Below are 19,603 nucleotides of genomic sequence, written 5' to 3'. Positions count from 1 at the left end.
CCACTCATGTGCCTGAAATCCAATCACCCTCACCCTCTGTAAGGTGTAGCCACTGAAATCCTCAAAGGGGGCTCCGATCTCTCTAATCTGCCATGGGGACCAATAGAAAAAGTGAGCAAACCACAACCCTCATCCGCGCCATGGACTGCCAATAGAATGTCATGCCTAGTAAACACGTCTAGCCACTGTGGGGGGGGGGGGGGGGGGGGGGGGGGTGGGGGGGGAGGGATAGGTGTCAGCCACTCCCGAGGAATAGCAGAGTCGATGTCGAGTCTGAGTCTCTCTCTACCCCGGATCCTTGCCAGGCCTCTCCTGAATCTCCAGGGGCAGCTGCCTGTGTGCAAGCCAATCTCCAAGGGATGTGGTAGGTGCTTGTGCATACACAAGAGCCAGACAACGCCTACATAAATCTGCTCAATCTGACTACACTATTAGCATGGAGTAGAAGGGATCTTTGTGTTCTATCGTCACCAATGTCAAAGATTTGGTTTTGAAATTAATTCAACATGTCAAAACGCCTATAGTAAAAGCATGGGTAATTTTCAAGGCCCAATACAAGACAACAAACAAGACAAGGAAATAGACTTAATTGGCTAATGAGAGGATGTTCAAGATAGAATCTATGGAAAAGTTCATCCCAAAAGTGAAGGACTTGAGAGATCAGATGGCGGCGGCAATTGGAATTTCTATTCCAAGTGAAGACCTTGCAAGGAGATGCATTTGAATTCTTCCACCAAAGTATAACAATTTGATCACTGTTTTGAGTACTCAAGTCAAAGACCCCCCACTCACTTTTGAGAGATTTTGTTCCATACTACAAGAAGAAGAATTGCATTGAAAAGCAAGGGAGCAGAGAAAGGATGCAGCTTTCTTTGCAGGTTTGAAGAAATGAATTGTCATTACTTCAATAACCCCTCTTCCTTTACAAACGATAAAAAGAAGAAGAAGATGAAATGCTTCTACTGTAAGAAAGTTGGTTACATTTAGAGTGAATGTTGAGGGAAAGCTGCAGATGAGAAGAATGGTGTGGTGAAGTCCTTGACACTAGCCAAGAAGAAGCCAAGTTATAACGCTCAAGATGAGCTTGATTTGTAGGTTACAATTGAAGAGCTCTATGCAAAAGCAACTCCCTTAACTAGAGAAGATAGTCATATGAACAGTGGTGCAACTTGGCACATGATCACTCATAAAGATTGGTATTCCTCCCTACATCTTGTAGGAGATGATATATGGTAGTCGTGGAAAACAATGCCAAATGTCCACCCAAAGCTCAAGTACAATTTCCTTTGTGTCGAATGATGGTGTTACTAAAAACCTATGAGATGTGTCAAAAGGAAGGAATCTGTTTGGCCTTGTCCTGAGCAACCCACGTGTGCAGTTCTTCAAGTGCCTTGTGATCCTCATTTAGTTTCCCTTCGGGTTGTGTACCTTCCTCTTTTGCTTGTTCTTCTCATGTTGCTTCATATTTGGTCAGAATTTTTCCCACATCTATCATGAAGAGGGAGACAAGGTTTGGATTTTCTTTGAGGATTCTTTCTTCTTTTATCTTCCTCAACCCTGTCCATCAGATTGAGTTCTTCTGCATGGAGCAGCTTTGCTTGCCTCTTGATGGGTGCTGCTTTCTTCAGAGCTATTTTGACTCTCTTTTTCCCCTTGCGGACAGTCAGGTGATTGTTTTCTCCATTATGCTTTACTTTGTTGAGCTTCTTTGGTAGGAGGACCGTGGTTGGTTAGATACAGTCATCAGGGGCGATGTCGTCACCAACAAGCCTTTCTGAACCATGGTCTCCCTAGCAGGATGGGATAGGACCCCATGATTGCCTCCATCCTTAGGATCACAAAATTGACCTTAAAAGGCTTCCTGTGATACTGATGGGTTCCTCCCGTACTATGCCCAGGGGTACTACTGCTCTCTGATCTGCTATTTGTATGTTGAAGGGTGCCGATTGCCAGGTGGTGATTCCCAATGCTTTTTCTGTATCCTCGGAGATTATGTTGACTCCACTTCCTCCATCTATCATCACGCCCTGGATGGTTTTACCTCATATTGCGATGGTTAGCTGGGGTGCTCCATCATCACGGTCATGATCTGCCTCGGGGGTGGCTGCCTGGCTGTCTACTGCATCCTTCTCTTGCGATTTTGCCAAGCCAAGTTTTTTTTTCCAGCTTTGCTCGGTAGTTGGGTACTAGATGTAAAAATGTGTCGACAGGCACATCAATTGATAATTTCTTCAGATCCTTCCATAGGTAGTGTTCTTTTTGCTTTTTGGTTGAGCGCCCTTCCTGTTGTAGCTCCGCACTGCACTCCTCCTCAGGGTGTGTTTTTTTCGTATGTTCTTCAGGCTCTCCTGCTTGCTTGCTTTTTCCAATGGTTGTTTGTTCTGCACTGTTCTCCCTGGTCTTGTTTTGAAGCTCTTCTACCATTGCTGTGGTGTTCTCCCTCACCTTAGCACGGTCTTCCCAGGTCACAGTCTTCTTTGTTTTCTTACTTTGCTCACTTGGTTGTTTTAGCGGCCTCTTTTGGGATCGCATTGTCGCGAAGACTGTAGCTTCGTCTGTTTTGACTTCATCCAGTTCTACCAATTGCACCATGTTGACTGCAAATGCACTGGCTGCTTGTTTTGCTTGTCTGGCCAATTCTGCCTGCATTTCTCCTTGTTGTTAGATCCAAAATGGGCATTGGGCCCTTATGTGCCCTGGCTGCTTGCAGTGGTAGCAGCTCTCTGAGTTGGCATTATTTGACCACCCATAGCCCCCTCGCCATCCTTTGTTTTTTTTCTTTTTCCTTGTATTCGGCTCCCCATCTGAGTTCATGGTCTTCCTCATCATCCGATGAATCGGAGCTGTTTAATCGTCGAAAGAGTTGGATTTATCTGACTCTTAATGTTTCCTTCTTCTTGTGCTCTTTTTCCTTCTATTTTTAAGGCCATCGGCCTCGCTATTTTCGCAGCGCTGACCAGCCACGCAAATGTCGTGACTTCGCCCAGCTGGTCGGTACTGTGTTGGATTTTTTTATTTCCTGAATCTTTTTAGTAATGCATAGGTGGTGAAGTAATAGTCTGCGAACTGTTGGTGCCATTCCATCCGGCAATCTCTGAATGTGTGCAAGAATGCATCCGGCTTTTCTTCATTCTTGCGGTTGCCTCCGATCTTGCACAGTTTCCATGCCCTCTCGAACTTGGCAACATGGATGTTAGGGTGTTTGCCTTTCTTGCCTTGAAAAACTAGGCAGTTTTTTCCTTTGAAATGGATTCTAGCCGCCATTCTGCCCCTTCTTTGTGCTCGTTCGTGGACCTCTACGAATTCTTGCTCATGCTGCTCAATGAACCCAGGGAATAGGAGCTCCTGAATAACTGGTTCAACCAGATTGTACTGTCCTACTATTCTCCCAAATGCTTGCTTGGCTCCAGAGATTTGTGCCCTAGCCTAAGTGCAGGAGTGTGCGCAGTGTTAGTCCCCAGCAGGATCACCAAAAGTGTTGGCAGACTTTGCTCACACGGTAAGACAGACGTCAGGGGTGACTGTCAGTGTCCATAGTCCCCCCCCCCCCCAAAACACACACACACAGAGGCCCTTGAGAATAGAGTGAGAACAGTACGGGACAGCTGAATTGGGAAGAGACTGAGAGTAGTGTATTAATCAATAGTCGACCATTACAAATGACTTATGCTGAGTACTACCAAGAATGTGTTCTAATGTAGAAGCCTTTATATACACAGGCTCGATTGTACAATGATGCGTTGCAGACCTAACTACAGATCTTTGCGTTGCCCTGTTGGCCAAGATTCCCCTTCTTGTTATATCCATTGCTGTTGAGTGTTTTGGTCATTCCTTCTCGGCAGATCGTAGCTGGGGGTGATTCCCATGGTCAACAAGCATATCAATAGCCCTTTCCACAAGAAGAAAGCAGAGCACGAGCTCCTCCACAGCCTATTCATACGAATCTTTTTGGAAAGAAGAACACAGCAACTCTGGGTGGTTAGTCATACCTCATGATGCTAATCAACAACTATGAATATATTTCTTAAAGCATAAAGATGAAGCCTTTGCAAAGTTCAAGGAATGGCATGTCTTGGTAGACAATGAATTTGGCAAAAATCTACTCCAACTTAGATCAAATAGAGGTGGAGAATCTACTTCTAGTGAATTTGTAGAGTACTTACTATGGCCATGGGATTAAGTGTTCCCTTTGGCCCATACACCTCAACAAAATGGCAATAAAAATACAAGAAATGCATCATTGTTGAGATTGCAAGGAGCATGCTTAAAGGGATAGATCTTCTAGACACTTTTTGGGTTGAAATAGTAAACATTACTTTATATTTCTTGAATCAAAGCTACACAAAGGCAATGAAACCTACAAGTCTTTTCTGGTAGGAAACCTTAAATTGCTCATTTTATAATTTATACAAGTGATCACTTTGTAGATATGCCAGATGCTTCTAGAACCAAGTGGGATATAGAAAGCTAGATATGTATCTTTCTTAGGTACAGTAAAGAGTCAAAGGTTTACTGATTCTATACTCCTACTCAAAGGAAGTTTGCGATAAGTTGAGATGTGGTGTTTGCAGAGCAACCACACAAAATGGAGGAAAAAAGTCCTTCAATTAACTAAGAATTCCTCGCCCATCAAACATAACCACGAGTAGGAGTAGGTCAACTAGCCTCCACCATAATTAGGAGGCAAGAAGAAGTTCAACAAGAAGATGATGAAGAAGATAATGAGCTTGATGAACGTAACAAGAAGGAGCCTTTTCCTCTGTGGGTGACTCAGCTTTTTGATAGCAATAAAGGTTTAACCTTTGATGATGCATGTGCAAAACTACGACGGTCTAAAAGGATAGAGGGGCAGAGATTGGCTCAAGAGCATATTGTGAACTATGCACTTGGGGTAGAATTACAAAAGGTGTAAGAGCTCAGTAGCCTTAAGGAAGCAAAAGAAAATCCAAAAAGGATAGAATCCATTCCATCATGCAAAACCGCACTGGGACATCATATATTGTCTTGAGAAACATAAGGTGATTGGCACCAAGTGGGTGTACAAAGCCAAGTACAAATCCAATGGTTCATTGGATAAGTACAAAACATGGCTTGTGGTGGCAAAAAGGTTAGCATAAATAGGAGGTTTTGACTACAAAGACGTGTTTGCTCCCAGAACCAAATTGACTACAATTTGCATTATTTTAGTCCTGGTAGCACAAAAAAGGTGGCCAATATACAAATGTATGTGAAGTTAGTGTTTTTGAGTGCGTATCTCAAAAAGGTGTATGTTGAACAACCAATAAGATTTGAGGTTCTTGGTTTCAAAGGCAAAGTTTACAGACCTCAAAAGGCATTATATGTGTTAAACCAAGCTCCACATGCATGGAATTAGCATATTACTGGTCTTTAAAAAAGTCTTTTTAATGCAAGTTTGTTACATCTTTAAAGAGGTTGGTAGGTACATGTTTATTGCTGTATATATAGAAGATCTTAATGTGGATGATCTTTCTCTTTATTGCTATATATGTGGATGATCTTTCTCTTTTTAGAGATCATGATCAAAAGATTGCTCATAAAAAGGAGGCATTATGTATAGAGTTTGAAATGATAGATATTGCATTTATGCATTTTTATTAGGGTAGTGAGTCTCGAGTCAAAAAAGATATTTATCTCACATGAATGCAAGTTGCTGAGCACTCCTTTTGAAGTAAACTTGAAGTTCAAAGAAGGATGTATCTGCGTTGGTAGACAATGAGAGGTATCGAAAACTTGTGGAAGGTCTTATCTATTTGTGTAACACTCGTCCAGATATCTGTGAAGCCATATGTGCTTTAAGCAAATTTTCTAATAAGCCTCAAGAAAGCAATTATAAAGAAGGTAGGCATGTTTTGTTGTATGTCAGTGGGAGACCTTGGACTATGGCATTCCTTACACAAAATGGTGATAGGATTTTGCGACTCATGTCAGCAAGAAACAACCTATGGTTGCTCTTTCTTCTACTGAGCTTGAGTACAAAATGGCATGCTTTGCCTCTTGTGAGGCATTTTGGTTGAGAAGGCTTTTAGGAGACATGGGGGCATTCGAGAGCAACCTACAAAGTTCGAATGTGATGATGAGAGTCGCATGGCAATTGCCAAAAAATATCATATTTCATGCTTTCGCGAAGCACATTGAGGTTAAGTATCACTTTGTGCGTGACCTTATCATAGATGGAGAGGTGGAGTTGGTCTATTGTCCCATAGAGGGCAAATATGCAAATATCCTCACTAAAGCTCTTGGGAGGAAGGCCTCGGAACAACATCTGTATCAACTAAGCATTGGGCCAAAATGGTAATTCATCTTTGGGGTGCACATTGAGGGGGAGTGTTGGATATCAAGGCTTCACCCTTAGGTAACTACGCAGGAACTTGCTAACAAGATCTTATAGGCCCCCATATGAGGAGAAGGCATTTATGAGTAGCATGGCTGCGTAGTAGGTCTTGGTTTAAACATCGGATGGTGGCCAAGTGTGGCCAAATAGTAGAGACAATTCTAGAGTAAGCTTGCACATAGCCAGCTAGGCTACATGCATGTGAGATGGGTTTTTTCTTACCTACTCACATTAGAGCTATAAAAAGAGGCACCGTTATGGCATGCACTTGGGCACCTGCGAGTGGGGGAGGTGTGGAGGGGTAGCCCATAAGGGGCATTATATCATGGCTTGTATAGTTTTTGCCACTCATTTGTCTACGCAACTAACCCTTACGAGGGGGTACCCCCTCGACAAGGGTCTAAGGTTAGGGCTATGGGGGAGGGGGGCAATCCCCTCTAGCTTTATATCATGGATTTATAGTTTTTGCCCCTCATTTGTCTAAGCAATTGATAGTCATTTAGTGACCACGTGCTGTAAAAAGCATACATGGCAGCTATAGTAACAAGCGACGATGCTTTTAGGTCTACTGTGATCTCTTTCCCCTAGTTTTATCCCATTGCTTTTTAGCTCTTGTACTACAACATATGGCCTACGCACTCTATTGTTTCTAATAAGCTAATCTCACATATAGTCATCAAAGTTTTTTATTCTCCATATTCTTTGTGTTTCTCTTGTTTATAAAGATTCTTACAGAGCTTTTCCATCTTAAGCCTTTCATTGGTTTGGATTATAACAGCTTAAGAGTCACACTACCTTGCCTTTTTATGGGTTGTGCCATTTTGTGTACCAATTTGATTCACCAATTACACAAACACCCCTAGGAGTTCTCTCTCTCTCTCTCTCTCTCTCTCTCTCTCTCTCTCTCTCTCTCTCTCTCTCTCTCTCTCTATTATAAACAATTGTCAGCCTATTTCCTACACTCTCTCCCTCCTCTCATTATTTTTCCACTAAGATTTTGCTTTTATGATACATTTACATGTTGTCTTTTTCTCTCTCTAGCTCTCCCTCCTTCCGTCCCTCCCTCCCCCCCCCCTCTCTCTCTCTCTCTCTCTCTCTCTCTCTCTCTCTCTCTCTTTCACATTGTGTACCAACATAATAACAACAAAAACATAGGTAGATAAATATATATATATATATATAACACTACTTTAAAATGTGCTTTGGGACACTTAAAAGATAATTTGGTATGTTTACACATTTTTAGCACCATCACGTGGAAATGCAAACAAACAAAATACACACACACATAAATACATGTACACAATCTCTCTCTGTCTCTGTCTCTCTCTCTCTCTCTCTCTCTCTCTCTCTCTCTCTCTCTATGGATGAGAGATATATATATACATACATATATATATACATATATATATATATATATATATATATATATATATATATATATATATATATATATATATATGGATGAGAGATATATATATACATACATATATATATACATATATATATATATATATATATATGGATGAGAGATATATATATACATACATACATATATATATATATATATATATATATATATATATATATATATATATATATAGAGAGAGAGAGAGAGAGAGAGAGAGAGAGAGAGAGAGGAAGATATATTAAGCGTCTACTAAAGACCCAATGGGCCTATGAGACCAAAGTGATACAATGATGTCCATGGCATATCTCATCATGGAATGGAAAATAAAAACAGAAAGAAAACATAAATATAGCTATCTCACTGGGGTGATACAAAACTGTCCATGGAAACTCGTCATGGAATACTAAGAACATAAAAACATGGGAGCAACATGAGCTCTGAGTAGATGGTATACCACTCTCCAAAATGTTAAGCATGGGGCTACCGACGAGTATGGCCGAAAGGACTCCCTCAGCTATTCCACGTGGAAAGGTAGCTCGATGGCGGCAGAGCATGTGTGGATCTGGAGCTAATGAGGTGATCGTGGCCGACAGGGGGGGTCGAGGGCGTCGGGCATGCTGGAGTGCAGAGGCTCGGTCCAAGGTAATGCATAGAGAGAGAGAGAGAGAGAGAGAGAGAGAGAGAGAGAGAGAGAGAGAGAGAAGAGGGTGGTGCTTTAAAATGCATAGAGGCTTTCTGTTTATATTTTTCCTTTCACATTTTTTAGCATTAATTTTTTTGGGAAGATCGAGAGAGAGAGAGAGAGAGAGAGAGAGAGAGAGAGAGAGAGAGAGAGAGAGATGGATGGATGGGCAGATAGAGCTAATTATTATCCTCGAAGGTTGAATATTGCCTATGGGACTAATAATATTACTATTAAAGAATTTGGCAAATCTTGGTTGCATTCTTCCATCTCTTGAAGGTCCCATTTTCCTTCTTGAGATTCCATAACTAAAGAGGCAAGAGATGAATATGTACATCTTGCAAATACAACAGGTGGGACACAATAGACCAATTTTTGGAATATAAAAATGGCATTTCAAAAGTGTGAGATATATAGTAGGGGATAATGCACGCTTGTTGTCTGAGAGATGGCCCTACCCTTTTACATGGAGCTACCATGGAATATATGGAGCTACCATGGAATACATGGAGCTACCATGGAATATAAAAGATAGAAATTGCACTTCAAAAGTGTGAGATGCACGCTTGTTGTCTAAGAGATGGCCATACTCTTTTACATGTACTCGCGCTGACCACACCGCCTTCATGTGATGTAAAGGACTCTAGAGTGAGTCGTATGAAGAAGACTAGAGTTCACTAGAGGAGGTGAAGGAGGACATACATCCAAATGTAGAGGTAGTTTAATGTAGAAGGATATCCACTATCAATGTGAGAAAGGCCCTCGATATAGAAAAAAAATTGAAGTTGATATTTTAGTGACATCACCTACATTTATATTCAACAATAGAGACATTATTCTCTTCAAGAATATTAAAAAATTGTTATATTGGGAGAAGACAGAATTCTAGTTTATGCTTGCTTAGTATGGTGAGAATGAGAGGTTTTATTGACATTAGCAAGCACTATATTTCAATTAGTGATAAAGAGTCCAACTCTTTCATTGATTATACAAGGGCTTTTTAAAGTTGTTGTAGCGCTCTAGTTGTCTGTGAGGCTTTGAATGTTTGCTTTAGCTCTAGCCTAAATAAAATACATGAATAGTACCATTTAAAAAACTTAAGTAAACTATTGGCCTTTTGTTTACCCCCACCATGTTATGTACATTAAAATAATTTGTGCGTGCTTGATAATGTGACTTTTCATACCATGTGTAGACCATATTGATAGACTTGCATATTGCTTTACAAACCAAGGGGTGTGATTGTATAAAATATGTTACACACAAGATGTACTTTGGTATTGTACCCTTAAGGCATGAGACAAATGGTGGACAAAGTTCTAGTATCAATAAGTTAGTTATAGTGCAATGCGTGAATTATTGGTACATCCATGCATCCTGCATAAATAATATGTAGTCTTGTAGTGCATATTTGAAATCTGTTAGATAACTATTCTTTCATGTGATTTTATCAAAGTACTTTATTACCAAGTCCAAAGCTTTCCAAACTCTTGCTTTATGATTTTGAGCATTGACATGATCATTTCTAGCATTATGCAAGGCTTTCCATTAATTCTAGTTGATGTTTATTTGACCTTGTTATTTATCGATTTGATCAAGCATGCCAGGAAATCCCAATAATCTTCATACCTTCACATCACCCATTGAGATATTGTAAGGCATATTATTCTTGGTAGAAGACTTTTTGAGATTTGTTTGTATTTGAAACTTTCCACCATGAAGGCCAATCTTTGAGAGAACCTCCTCAATTTTATTTATTGCCATTTTTCTTTGGTGTTTTGGCTTAAGCTTCCAAGCAAAGCCTATGTAGAGGTGCACAAGTCTTTCAACTATACAATATAAAGCATGCAATGTAATGTGGGTTAAAGTAATGTCTAGAATAGCTTAAAATCTTGGTTTGTTTAATTTCCTATTAGGAAAATTGCTCAAATCTTTTTTATTACATCGCTTTGCCTTATACAATATAGATATAGGCTTTTTGCATATGCTCCCTTACAAATGTTATGCATACATTTCGATGTCTTTAGATCTCTTGCCATATATCACTCTACCTTCTAGTGTGACCAAGCCCTAAAATTATAGCATTCTTCCATTCTTTTGTGCTATGATAGTTATAGAAGTATTATGAAAGACTCATTATGATACTTCAAAGTCCTTGGAATCCACTTATAGTTGAAAAATATTTTTGTCCATAATGCACAAACATTCAAGAGAAAAAGAGACTAAATTCATGCAACTCACTAGAAATGCTCCAAGTGACCAGATATTGTTATTTAAATACACAATAAAGCACCAAGTATTCCTCTTTGGTCTAGTGTTGTATGCGTTTCTCTAATGGAAACCTTCTATGAGCTCTAGGTCAACTATTAGTGCTTTGTTCATAAGCATGATAGAGAACCTTTCTATTTTTTTAATACTTCACAATCTCACTTCATCAGGCTTAATCATAAACTTTACTAGCCGGTTCGCATTTTCAAGATTGAGCTCATAGAATTTTATCATGTTTATTTGCAACAGATCCAATATTAGGAAAATATTATTGGACTTTTCAAAGATTATTTCCCTTTCGTTTCAATGATAGATGTCATCTATATGGAAGGGTTCCCCAATCATTGCCATCACTTCATCATTTTTATGAGGCCATGAGCTTGTCTAATCAATGATGGCTTTGGAAAAATAGAGGTATTGATCTTAAGTTCTTCAAGATTTACCTTCATATACTTAAATATGTGAGAGTAACCATATTTCTTTATGCCTACCTCATCTATGGCAAATTGAATATTCTTAGATGAAAGCCCATTAAATTGAAGAACATGTACTGAAAGAAATTGAGTATATTGCTTGCTTGCTAATTCCAAGTTTATACTTCTCTTATTTGGATGGAAAAATGACCTAAAGCAAAGAAAGAAGGATTGCATTAGAAAAATAGGTGTACAAAAGAGCAATTTGTAGTGATTGTTAAGCAAAGAAAATTGTTCTTTTTCCATATCCTCTTGATTTCTTATTTTTCAACTCTCTATTATAGTACTGCAATCATAATCTTTGATTATACATTCTCTTTTTAAGATAAGCCTCTCTCTAATCTTAAGACACCAGCTTTTGCTTTGTGAAGTATCATGCATAAGCAAGAAGGCTTCTAATTCCAATAAAACAAATAATAAAATTGATATTTCAAAATGTAAGGGTATCTTAAGTAAACAAATCTTTGGGGTATATCATTACATCCATCCACAAATCAATATTTATTTTTCCTTGTAACCTAAAGTTAGTCTTTTTAATGCTTAATATGTTACCAAACTAGTTTCTTTTGCACAATGCACTTAACTCCAATATGCAAATGATAGATGCTTCTCTTATTGGGTTGGTTTTCTTACATTGCATTAGGAGCCCTTTGGACATCTTTTGGGCCTTGTAAGGATTCCTAATTTTTAGGGATTAAGGCTAATTTTGTGCTTTCTTGAGGTGTCAAGGTCAATCAAGAGGCCTACTTGGAGCCTATAATTTGAGCTTTCTAGCCCATAACTCCCCTACAAAAATAGGGTCTAATGTTATCATTCTCTCTTCTCTTCTCTTTCTAGAGCAAGCTCGTAAACTAAGGGGAGGGGTGAAATGGACAATTTGCTTTTCCCATTTTGTAAGTTTTATACTTTGAAACTGACCCTAGACCCATATATATGTAAAACATTCAATTTTTAACCTTGACTTCCCCCTAAAACCCACTCTATCTCATTATTGAATGCCTCCACCTTTTTCTCCTTCATTTAATGCCTCCACTTCCGCACCAAATCAACCAAATCAGTGTGGAAAGTGTTATGAGATCTCTTGTCACTTTCCACATCATCGATCTCAACCAGGGAGGCAAAAAAAGTGATTTTTTTTTCTCATTTTTAAAATTTTTTGCTTTAAAAGTTATCCCAAACCTATATATATGTCAAAAAATCATTTTTCAATCTCTTTTTCCCCCCAAAATTGAACCAACTCTCTCTCTCTCTCTCTCTCTCTCTCTCTCTCTACTCATCTCTCTACTGTGAGCTTGGCCTACATAGCCTCACTCTATCTCTCTCTCTCTACAATCCTCTGATCTACTCTCAACTCTCCCTTTCTCTCTCTATTATGAGCTAATGGCCTACAAACACACACACACACTCTCTCTCTCTCTCTCTCCCTATGACTGCATCCTCCCTCTCTCTAATCTCAACTCCTTGGAATACCTCTCTCCATTATTATGAGCTTGGCTCACATAGCCTCACTCCATCTACTCTCAACTCTTCATTTCTCTCTCTCTATTGTGAACTAATGGCCTGCAAACACTCTCTCTCTCTCTCTCTCTCTCTCTCTCTCTCTCTCTCTCTCTCTCTCTCTCTCTCTCGTGATGAGTGCATCCTCTTTCCCTCTAATCTCAACTCCTTAGAAGGTTATGGCATGCACTCACTCCCTCTAATCTCAACTCCTACCCCCCCTCTCAAAATCATACAAGATTTTTCCCAAAGTATCAGCAATGTCGATGTTGTTAATGAATGCTATGAGGTAGGCATTAGCACGAAGGGCTACAAAGCTCTTCATCAATTACTAGGAGACACCCTTCATAAGAAAGGTATCACGCACAACCTTTTCCCGTCACCAAAGAGGATTCTTCTGGCAAAGGGAGTGAGCAATGAAGATATAAAATGCAGGATTGGGGATTACTACCACATCAACGATACACTTTGCATTGCAGCATGGGGAAAGAAGAAGACTATGGATGGTAATGTTTCATTCGAATTCAATGAGTTCAACAACATTTTTGTTGAAATGCGAAAGCTACAAAAGGTAATGATATTGTTGTATGGGTTGCCTTCTGGATGTAAGTAAGTTTCGTAACCTTACACGCATTAGGTCTGTGCTCATTTATAGTAGGGAACGACTTAACATTTTGTTTGATTTTCGTGTTCCATAGGTTCCAAGGTCTCCTTCGTGCTGAAGTTGGATGAATGGGGGGAGCCTACATGGGTGCACATGGAGATTCCCAACCACCCAATCGTAGGAGCAAAGACCTTGCCACACACCACCACACAAAAAAGAAATAGAAGGAAGTCAACCTATTACAGGCCTCGCCCGCTACAACCATGTCCCGCCAAACATCTTCTCATGGCCCTGCCCACAAGAGACACTCACGGTACATGGATTTCCAATAGATACAGCACTACCAGAAGTCCGTAGAGCTTCTCATCTGGAGGGTGCCTTTCTCACGAACCTGCAAAGAAATTTTATGGGAATACAAGATGGAATGTTGGATGCAGTCGGTTGCCCTTGAGGCCTTGCAGGAAGCTGCTGAAGCGTATCTTGTTAATCTATTTGAGGACACCAACTTGTGCGCCATCCATGCAAAGCGGGCTACCATAATGGTAAAGGATATGCAATTGGCCTGCCGTATTCGCGGAGAAAAGGGGAACGAAAAAATGAGGCCTTACAGGAAGCTGCTGAAGCATATCTTGTTAATCTATTTGAGGACACCAACTTGTGCGCCATCCATGCAAAGCGGGCTACCATAATGGTAAAGGATATGCAATTGGCCTGTCGTATTCGCGGAGAAAAGGGGAACAAAAAAATGAGGAATATTCAATGATGTATCTCAATTTTTGATATTAATGAATTTTCAATGTGTAATATATCTTCCAATTGTCGATGTGTACGTCTTGGAATTATTGATGTGCACTCTATCTTACTATTATCTATTTGATTTAAGTGTGTATGTGCTTTCAATCATGTTTCAATAAAGGGCCAAAAGGGTGCAAAAAAGGCCCCTTCGGCCCGCATGCAATGGCCATTTTTGCATCCTTCTGGCCCACATGGTTTTTCTAATAAGATGTGTCAATTCTGGATAAACTCTCATCATGAAGGGCTTGGGGTGGCTCAAATTGGGGTTAAGAGTAGGAAAGTCGTGATGGCCAGAGGGGTGCGAAAATGTTGTGTACGGGGGCCTCATACATGCCATTTTTGCATCCCTTTGGCCCTCCTTTCTTGTGTGGCACATTGTCTTCTGGTGGTAGGTGGAGCTGGGGGTGGAGACAGAAGAGAGAAATAGATGTCGATTTCGAGCAATAGTACCATTTTTCCCAACAATTCAAAAAACCACATATTTCTTCATGATGGCCAAAAGCGTGCGAAAATGCTCTATGCAAAGCCCCCAAACGAACAGCTCTTATTCGCACCCTTCTGGCCCTCCTCTTTTCTAGATTACAAATCAATCACATGTACTTAAATTTTTGTAGATTTTTTCCTGAAGGGTATAAAAATGCCCTGTGCGGGGCCCCCAAACATCCCTTATTCGCACCCTTCTAGCCCTTCTCTTTTCTAGATTACAAATCAAGCACATGTACTTAAAAGCCACTTTTAGCATTGTATTGATATTCAAATTTACATGTGGGATTTGTGAAAATTTACATCGTCTAGCAAAGGGAGTGAGTAATGAAGATGTAAAATACAGGATTGGGGATTACTACCACATCAACAATACACTTTGCATTGCAGCGTGGGGAAAGAAGAAGATTGCGGATGGTAATCTTTCATTCGAATTCAATGAGTTCAACAACATTTTTGTTGAAATGCGAAAGCTACAAAAGTTAATGATATTGTTCTATGGGTTGCCTTCTAGAAGATTGCACGCATTAGTTCTGTGCTCATTCATGGGGAACGACTTAACATTTTGTTTGATTTTCGTGTTTTGAAGATTCTCTCCACGAGTCACTTACAAAGACTACACACATTCTGTGGCCATGTCGTCCAACAGAAAATAGGTTTATTTCACTTGAAAACCAACGAAAATTAAATGGCACATATTTTTTCATGATGGCCACCAGAAGGGTGTAAAAATACCCTATGTGAGGCCCCATGGACAACCCTTTCTTGCATCCTTGTAGCCCTCCTGTTTTTTTTAAAATCAAAATCAAAACTCAAATTTGAAGCTTTTTATCAAAATTAAAACTCAAATCCCTTAAAATTTGACGTGGTATAACTCAACCCACGAAAATTAAATGGCACATATTTCTTCATGATGGCCAAAAGGGTGTAAAATGCCCTATACGGGGCCCCCGAACAACCCTTATTCTCACCGTTCTGGCCCTCCTCTTTTCTAGATTACAAACCAATCACATGTACTCAAATTTTTGTAGATTTTTTCCTCAAATTTGAAGGTTTTTATCAAAATTAAAACTCAAATCCCTTAAAACCTAACGTGGTATAACTCAACCTAATGAAAATTAAATGGCACATATTTCTTCATGATGGCCAGAAGGGTACGAAAATGCCATGTGCGGGGCCCCCAAACATCCCTTATTCGCACCCTTCTAGCCCTTCTCTTTTCTAGATTACAAATCAATCACATGTACTTAAAAGCCACTTTCAGCATTGTATTGATATACAAACTTACATGTGGGATTTGTGAAAATTTACATCGTCTTAGCAAAGGGAGTGAGCAATGCAGATGTAAAATGCAGGATTGGGGATTACTACCACATCAACAATACACTTTGCATTGCAGCGTGGGGAAAGAAGAAGATTGCGGATGGTAATCTTTCATTCGAATTCAATGAGTTCAACATCATTTTTGTTGAAATGCGAAAGCTACAAAAGTTAATGATATTGTTCTATGGGTTGCCTTCTGGAAGATTGCACGTTTTAGTTCTATGCTCATTCATGGGGAATGACTTAAAATTTTGTTTGATTTTCGTGTTTTGAAGATTCTCTCCACCACGAGTCACTTACAAAGGCTACACACATTCTGTGGCCATGTTGTCCAACAAAAAATAGGTTTATTTCACTTGAAAACCAACAAAAATTAAATGACACATATTTTTTCATGATGGCCAGAAGGGTGTGAAAATGCCCTATATGAGGCCCCCCGACAGCCCTTTCTCGCACCCTTGTAGCCCTCCTCTTTTTTTATCAAAATTAAAACTCAAATTTGAAGGTCTTTATCAAAATTAAAACTCAAATCCCTTAAAATTTGACATGGTATAACTCAAGCCAACGAAAATTAAATGGCACATATTTCTTCATGATGCCAGAAGGGTGCGAAAATGCCCTATGCGGGGCATTCGAATTCAATGAGTTCAACAACATTTTTGTTGAAATGCGAAAGCTACAAAAGTTAATGATATTGTTCTATGGGTTGCCTTATGGAAGATTGCACGCATTAGTTCTGTGCTCATTCATGTGGGGAATGACTTAACATTTTGTTTGATTTTCGTGTTTTGAAGATTCTCTCCACGAGTCACTTACAAAGACTACACACATTCTGTGGCCATGTCGTCCAACAGAAAATAGGTTTATTTCACTTGAAAACCAACAAAAATTAAATGGCACATATTTTTTCATGATGGCCACCAGAAGGGTGTAAAAATGCCCTATGTGAGGCCCCATGGACAACCCTTTCTTGCATCCTTGTAGCCCTCCTGTTTTTTTTAAATCAAAATTAAAACTCAAATTTGAAGGTTTTTATCAAAATTAAAATTCAAATCCCTTAAAATTTGATGTGGTATAACTCAAGCCAACGAAAATTAAATGGCACATATTTCTTCATGATGGCCAAAAGGGTGCAAAAATGCCCTATGCGAGGCCCCTGGACAGCCCTTATTCACACCCTTCTGGCTCTCCTCTTTTCTAGATTACAAATCAGTCACATGTACTCAAATTTTTGTAGATTACAAATCAGTCACATGTACTCAAATTTTTGTAGATTGTTTCTTAAAATTTTAAGGTTTTTATCAAAATTAAAACTTAAATCCCTTAAAACCTAACGTGATATAACTCAACCTAACGAAAATTAAATGGCACATCATGATGGCCAGAAGGGTGCAAAAATGCCCTGTGTGTGCGGGGCCCCCAAACAGCCCTTATTCGCACCCTTCTGGCCCTCCTCTTTTCTAGATTACAAATCAATTACATGTACTTAAAAGCCACTTTCAGCTTTGTATTGATATACAAATTTACATGTGGGATTTGTGAAAATTTACATTGTCTAGCAAAGGGAGTGAGCAATGAAGATGTAAAATGCAGGATTGGGGATTACTACCACATCAATGATACACTTTGCATTGCAGCATGGGGAAAGAAGAAGATTGCGGGTGGTAATTTTTCATTCAAATTCAATGAGTTCAACAACATTTTTGTTGAAATGCGAAAGCTACAAAAGCTACAAAAGTTAATGATATTGTTCTATGGGTTGCCTTTTGGAAGATTGCATGCATTAGTTCTGTGCTCATTCATGGGGGGCGACTTAACATTTTGTTTGAATTCCATGTTTTGAAGATTCTCTCACGAGTCACTTACAAAGACCACACATTCTGTGGCCATGTCGTCCAACAGAAAATAGGTTTATTTCACTTGAAAACCAACGAAAATTAAATGGCACATATTTTTTCATGATGGCCACCAGAAGGGTGTAAAAATGCCCTATGTGAGGCCCCATGGACAACCCTTTCTTGCATCCTTGTAGCCCTCCTATTTTTTTTAAATCAAAATTAAAACTGAAATTTGAAGGTTTTTATCAAAATTAAAACTCAAATCCCTTAAAATTTGATGTGGTATAACTCAAGCCAACGAAAATTAAATGGCACATATTTCTTCATGATGGCCAAAAGGGTGCAAAAATGCCCTATGCGAGGCCCCTGGACAGCCCTTATTCACACCCTTCTGGCTCTCCTCTTTTCTAGATTACAAATCAGTCACGTACTCAAATTTTTGTAGATTGTTTCCTAAAATTTTAAGGTTTTTATCAAAATTAAAACTTAAATCTCTTAAAACCTAATGTGATATAACTCAACCTAACGAAAATTAAATGGCACATATTTCTTCATGATGGCCAGAAGGGTGCAAAAATGCCCTGTGTGTGCGGGGCCCCCAAACAGCCCTTATTCGCACCCTTCTGGCCCTCCTCTTTTCTAGATTACAAATCAATTACATGTACTTAAAAGCCACTTTCAGCTTTGTATTGATATACAAATTTACATGTGGGATTTGTGAAAATTTACATTATCTAGCAAAGGGAGTGTGAGCAATGAAGATGTAAAATGCAGGATTGGGGATTACTACCACATCAATGATACACTTTGCATTGCAACATGGGGAAAGAAGAAGATTGCGGGCGGTAATCTTTCATTCGAATTCAATGAGTTCAACAACATTTTTGTTGAAATGCGAAAGCTACAAAAGTTAATGATATTGTTCTATGGGTTGCCTTCGGGAAGATTGCATGCATTAGTTCTGTGCTCATTCATGGGGGGCGACTTAACATTTTGTTTGATTTCCATGTTTTGAAGATTCTCTCACGAGTCACTTACAAAGACCACATATTCTGTGGCCATGTTGTCAGCACAGAAAACAAGTTTATTTCACTTGAAAACCAACGAAAATTAAATGGCACATATTTTTTCATGATGGCCAGAAGGGTGTGAAAATGCCCTATGCAAGGCCCCCCCGGACAGCCCTTTCTCGCACCCTTCTAGCCCTCCTCTTTTTTTACATTACAAATCAATCACATGTACTTAAAAGAAACTTTCACCGTTGTATTGATATAAAAATTTACATGTGGGATTTGGGAATACTCTTTACAAGAGAGGTTCGTCACTTTTTAGCTACGGGGAGCTTGCCGGTTAGAATAGTAGTGGCAATTTCTCGATTAGAATAGCAGTGGCAATTTCTCGGTGAGTCATGGCCAAGCAACTTGGCAATTCCTAATTGGGAAAGCACCTTGCCTCTATAGCCGCTCCCAAAAGTGGTCATCTAGAGACTTTTTAACTAGGATTAGAAAACTGACCGATGCCCAATAGTGGCCAGGCAAAGTTGCTTTGAAGGTCTTTAATGCAAAAAGGGGGAAGCTGGCATTGGGTGTAAAATCTTTGTGAATAAATCACAAAGTCATTTGGTGGGAGGTGTCTGATGTAGTGGTCAAGAGCTGGATATGGTCCTATAGTAGCACGCGTTCCCCTGCCCCCCTTATATTATAGTTGTCCATCTCTAGAACGTTCTCTTGCTTATCATCCTCGTCAGCAGCATCAGCCTTTCGCTCCAAGTGAACGTTGGACTTGGACTTGTCGATATTTTGTGTTGGAGGTGGTGTCCAAGGCATGATTGTGCGGGATACACTTTGTTGCACCACTTTTGGAACTCCTCCTCGATG

Source organism: Cibotium barometz, chromosome 32 (assembly GCF_041138505.1).
Source record: "Cibotium barometz isolate CiBa-2024 chromosome 32, ASM4113850v1, whole genome shotgun sequence".
NCBI classification, from domain to species: domain Eukaryota; kingdom Viridiplantae; phylum Streptophyta; class Polypodiopsida; order Cyatheales; family Cibotiaceae; genus Cibotium; species Cibotium barometz.
This window is presented reverse-complemented; position numbering follows the sequence as displayed.